Below are 6,529 nucleotides of genomic sequence, written 5' to 3' on the forward strand. Positions count from 1 at the left end.
GGGGGAAAGAGAATGTCCCTGGTCTCTGTGGACAGGGCTCCGAGGGCTTCATGCACCTTCCCTGGGCACTGCCTGTGATGGGAGCAGGCCAATTGTTAACAAGGGGCTCAACAATGAATGTATAAAAAAAGCAAGAATGAAAATCATTTTAAAATTTGTCCAATATTATCACTAAGACATCCAATAGGTGAATAAATCTATGCAGAATAAACTAGAAACATGGTATCTCATTGTGACTCCATGGTAAAGGGAATCAAATATGAAAATACATACAAGTACACTTTATAACATGCAAAGTGGTTGCAAACTTGATAATGAGCATTACCTGTAGTGCTGAATCATTAGTAAAAAACAAAACAAAACAATAGTCTCTTGGATAAAACCATCCAGGCTGAAAAACAAGACTCACCAACATGAAAATCTTTTAAATTCCCTGAAAGCCAGGGCCATTGTCTATGTATCTTGATATTCTTCAAAGTTCCTGAAAAGTATTTTGGTTGGAGCCTTAGCCTTAATAAATGTGTTGATTTGGTTGATTATATAATAAAGTGTAGCAATACACAGATTTGCTGAACTACCGATTCCAACAAGGGACAAGATGAGGAAGAGAGGATGATATGAAGTCTATACAATAATATTGTAAAAAATGTTAAAGTCTCTGTTAGAAAGAGAAAGATAAGAAAATGAGATTCTAGGGTATAGAGATTATAAAGCTTAAAAATGACATAAAGGAACAGCACAATTTAAATTTGATTTAAAGTTTAACTTATTGGGATGACATTGGTTAACAAAACCATACAAGTTTCAAGTGTACAACTTCTTAAAACATCATCTGCATACTACATAGTGTACTCACCACTCAAAGTAAAGTCTCTTTCCTCCCTCACTAATCCCCACTTTGCCCACTTCCATCTCCCCCCGACCCCTCCTTTTCCTCTGGTTGTACCCTACTGTTGTCCAAGTCATGTGTCATATAAATTTTAGTGGCTTCTTTGTTAAAGAGAATGCTTTTTTTGAGAAGCAAAGATTAAAATAAATATTAGTCAGAGGAAATGAAGCTCAAGATAGGTGAAGAAATTGGGAAAACATATGCAATTGCTTTAAATGATGTTGAGTCTTCCTGCTGAGACAAATTACAACCTTGAGGTACTGATAAACCTCATAATGGAAGTAAATTAATTACTGAGAGTGGTTTAAAAATAATGGAGGAGTACAAGGATGACAAAAAACAAAGGTAGGCAAAGTACTTCATTTTCAGAAGAGAAAATGTGAATCATGTGAACCAAGAATTTAATGCTGATTCCTAGAAACTAATGGAACTATCATTACAAAACATCATATATTAACTAAGGACATACCAATTTAAAGTTTTCACAACTTCTTTTCCCCCTCCACACAATTATTAAGATTTTATACATGTGAGGAATGCAGTAAGTATGACTTATCTAGATTTTAGTGCTCCTCGCCATACTCGTAGTTTCATTATTGTTAAAGGTCAAAATATAAAGAACAGATTGTAATATTAGCTGTATTAACTGATAGATCAATGACAACCATAGGTTGTATCTGATGAATGAATCAGTATTAACTAAGAAGTAACTAGAAGTTTGACATTAGGCTCTATTTTTTACCCTAATCTAGTGTACATCATAAACAAATAATTCAATTAAGTGAAGATCATATTTGTACATAGATAACCATGGGGATAAGAATAATGAATTATCTACGTGATAGAATTTGGGTTTTAACTCAATACACCAGAAGGGTGAGACAAATCTAAATTAATGAAATATATGTTAGACATGATGTTAATCTTGTTTGTGAATATAAGGGAGGGAGTACAGGAATAATAGCCTGTTGAGTAAATGGTCTAGGTTTCTAATCCCACAAAATGAGTTGCCAAAAATATCTGATGCAAAGTTAGGCAGCAATAAACATCAAGGAATTATCTAGAAAGTGTAAGGAGATAATTCCACTTTACTCTGCATCATTTACATCATTCCTAGAGAATTACACACAATGCTGAGTGCAGCAGAAATATAAATAAACTAAAATACATTCTGAAGAGAGGATTTCAGAACCATAACAGGAGACATAGTGCAAGAATGTGGCCATATGACCTGGAGAATAGGTTGATATTAGTATGGCACCCACTAAAAAAATGTGTAAATTTACAACACAACCATTTCTGTAATGATAAGTAGCTTTTCTCCTTTAATTTTTATTTCTGTGCTTTAAAAATGATTTTACCCTGATTGTCTCACTCTAGAAATTTGAGAAATTATATAGCCATATGCAAAAGACGATGCTGTTATTATTGTTAGTATTTGGTTTGTTCCACAGCAGTTTATGCATATTTTTCCAATAGTACTCTGCATAATTTTGTATATAATTATTTTGCACTATAGCATGAAAGTTTTATTGTATAAGTTAATGTTTACTTTCTCACTCAAGTCTGAATATTTTATAAGCATGTCCAGAAATGGCTGAGATTTTAACTTTCCTTTTAAAATGAAGCATCTACTAAAATGTGTCAGATTCTCAGGCACTGTCCTAGGTACTGGGGAGTCCACAAAGAACAAAATGGGAGGGGGGGGGGGCGGAGAGCGAAAGAGAACATAAGAGACAAATATCTCAACTCTTACAGAGTTTACATCTGAGTGTGTGTTTGAGAAGGGGCATAAAATAGACAGACACACAAGCAAGAAAAGAAAATAAGGTCATTTCCGATCATTTGTACCATAAAGATACCCGATTTGACAAATATACCTTTAAAGACATATGCCATTTGAACTGAGTCCTGAATGACGAGAAGGATCAAGCAATGCAAAAACACTCACAGCAGAGGGAACAGCAAATATGAAAGTCCATAAAGGTGAGAATAAATGCAGTGTGTTCCAGGAATAAAAATAAGGCCAGTATTGCTTTAGTTTGTTAAGAATGAAGGAGGTGGTATGAGATGAGGTCACATTAATAGTTAAGGTGGTCATGGCAAGGATCGTGGGTTTTATTCTGTATGCAAAGGGAACCATTTGGAAAGTGTTTGAGCAGGGAAAAGACCTTATCTGGATTAATTTTTAAAAATATCTTTCTGGCTACTACAGGGAGGATTATAGTGGGACAGAGGCAGAAGTATAGAGACAACATATGCTGGTGTTATAATAAACAGAAACGGCAGAGAGATTTTAGTGTTAGATCTAGTGTTATTGGCTGACCATGAAAGACTGAATCAACCCCTTTGAGCTTTGATTTCCTCTTGTGTGAAATGGTCAATACCATTTCCAACCATTGTGTAATCTACCTTTGCAGAAGTCTCATTTGCTACTGTGCTATATATGTTGAAAATTCCAAATAAGTAAACATATGTTATCTTCTCTGGCATATACAATAAGAAGCTAAATGAGAAGATTTCATGCTGCATCTAAAATCCTTCAGGTAGTCATGGGGTAATTTAAACTTGACCACATGGTCTGTTATTTAAACTATTTTGCATTTGGTTCTCAGACTTCCCAGGTCCTCGGTGAAAATAAATAAAATGTTGGTGATTTTCAAGATTGGTGACAAAATATTAGGACATTGTAGGGGGAAGAGAATAGAAAGTTATAATGCAGAGTGATTTAAAAAATCCTTTAGTAAACATAAATCACATAAATACATTATACAGACTAAATCCTTATAAGTGAACTCAAAGGAAGTTCCCTACCTAGCTCATTATCACTAGATACTGCTCTATAACATTGGCCACCAGCTAGTGTACAGATGTGGTTTTAGTTGTATTGTGATTGGTTATCTGTTGTCATTGGTAATTATCCTGTGTTCTCAGTTCAAATTTTTTAAAATGTTTTTCTATATGGGCTTTGGTAAGGGAACTAGCCAGGGAAAGAGCAAGGAGGTAAAGAAAGAAATCCCTGGGCCTGCTCTGTTTGTCACCTGGACCAAACAGGAACTGCAGGCCTAGGGAGATGGCCCTGATACTGTGCAGAGACAATAAATAAAGATGTGCCAAAGCCTGTGTGGTGGGAAGTCATTGGAACAATAGTCTTATCTTGAATTAAGTCTTTATGCTCCTCAAATCAGTTGAGGCAACGCCATTTCCAATAGCAACCATAGCTGCCAGGTCAGTCTTGGTGGTTTTTCCAGTGTTCTCTGCAGGTTGACTATCAGAGCTCTGCCAAAGATGCTTATACAGACAAATCTAGTTTTATTGTGCTTCACAGATGTTGCCTATTCTACAAATTGAAGACAAGATCCTCCACCAGAAAAATGAGTATGACTTACTTAATTATGATACTTGCTTTATTGTGATGGTCTGGAACTCAATCTGCAGTATTTCTGAGGTATACCTGTGCTTTATTTGTCCAGGAATGCCTAAAAGTGGCCAGTATCACAAGTCTCGGTTTTAACGCCTTTCTTGAGTAAGCTTGAAATAAAAGATCAGAAACACATTTGTCTGACCATCAGGTAGCAATCTAATTCCCAAATGGCCTCGTTTGTTCTTTGTGGCCATGCAATTTCACTCAACCACATTTTAGAGAGTTATAGGTTGGGCACATTTTGCCAGGTTAAGAGTTTGACCTTTTCCTCCAGGCCACTTCAAATCCTGTTTTGAACAGGCAGGGAGCAAATAAACCAACAAACCAGTTTTCACCTCTCAGAAAACCTATTCCAATAGATTTAACATGCTCAAATAGAAAAGATCTTGCCTGTTTATCCATGATCTTATAGAGTGTTATTACTGAAAGTTTCTAAACAGCTTTGGGGTGGGGGTCATAGGAAACATTGTAGTAGAAGGACTGGTTTTTTTTAATGATAGACTATCCACAAAAACTAAGAGAACATGCCCTTCCGGCTTTAATATATTCCTGAAAAGTTGCATTCCAACAGAAGGGGGGGTGCTGCAATTCTCTACTGAAAAGCCTAATATCTGCCCTAGATATCTCTCAAGCTGGTCCTCACCCCATCCCCCATTCACAGGCATATCTCGTTTTATTGCTCCTCGCTTTATTATGCTTCACAGATGTTGTGTTTTTTATCAAATGAAGGCAATACCATCCACCAGCAAAAAGGTCACAAATCATTTTATTGCAATACTTGGTTTATTGTGGAAACTGCAATATCTCTAAGGTATGACCACACACCACCAATCCAAAAATGTTACCATATGTGCATGTGTCTCTGTATGTATGCATTGACTAATTTAATTTCTCAAATCCCAATTCAGGACATTCAATTCTATCTTTAAAAATATATTTTTAGTGATTCTAGTAAGGAAGGGAGAGGGAGATAAAGAGAAACATCAATGATGGGAGAGAAACATTGATCAGCTGCCTCCTGCACACTTGCTACTGGGGATTGAGCCTACAACCTAGGCATGTGCCCTGATTGGGAATTGAACTGTGATCTCCTGGTTGATAGGTCGATGCTGAACCACTGAGACACACCAGCAGGACTCAATTCTATTTTTAAAGGTAAGTGACTCTAATTATTTAAATACTATTAGCCCTGCGCACGAATCCGTGCACCAGTAGGTTGCTGCCGCCCTCCTGTAGCTCTCCACCCACTGCCCCACCCTCCTGTAGCTACCCCTGCCCCCATCCTCCCTACCCCCCTCATAGCTTGCTGTCCTTTCCCCTCCCGTAGCTCTCCGCAGCCTTCTTGTACCTCGCTGACCCACCCTCCTGCTGATTCATGATCTGGTCTTGATGCGCTTGGTCACTACACCTCAGGGTGTAATGGCTAATTAGCATATTCCTCTCTTATTATATAGGATGACAATACAGAAATTCTACTCTTTTGTGCTTTTGGTTCAAGAACCAGTAATGCTAGGACAATTAGAAGCCAGCCTACTGTAATCTAAGCATATAATGATTGGACAGTGGCTGTGTAACAATCTTCTCTGAAAAATGAAACAAAAAATTCATCTAGTGAACCTCTTTCAGACATTTGAAAGGACTGGATAACACATACCTTAAAATATATCGTTTTTAAATAGAAAGGGAAAATTAATATCTGTTCACTGAAAAACAGATTAAAGGCCACAGAAAGTGACTTTATTTAGTGTTGCTTAAAAGAATTTGGCCACAATTAGAAGATTTAAGTGAAAATTATATGCAGTGATATTCCAACCTATTATGGCATCAGAAGAGACCCAGAGCCCTCTCCGTGCAGGCAAAAAGAAGCTTTGCGTCCTGTCCTTCCGAATGCTGAAGCCAAGAATGGCATAGATTCCTGGGAGCTGGGATGCAGCCTCAGACTTTGCCTTGGCTCAGATCCCAGAACCTGGAACCTTTAGAAGCTATGCACATGATGCTGTGCCCATGCAGGCACAGGAATAAACCAAGGCTTTCTCTAAGACAGCACTGCTACACCATACAAAGGGTTTGAGGTTGGGTTTTGTTGTTCCCAATGGAATTAGGATCTACTTGATCGCAAAAGGAGATGCATTAAGTGAACACTATTAAAGAGCAGCTGTGTGAGGTCCCTGACACAGTATAAGATCCAGAGGCCGAAATGCAGGTTTAGGTCTTGG

This window comes from Myotis yumanensis, unplaced genomic scaffold, assembly GCF_028538775.1.
Source record: "Myotis yumanensis isolate MYYU_CA2020_CCGP unplaced genomic scaffold, mMyoYum1.0.hap1 SCAF_2, whole genome shotgun sequence".
NCBI lineage: Eukaryota > Metazoa > Chordata > Mammalia > Chiroptera > Vespertilionidae > Myotis > Myotis yumanensis.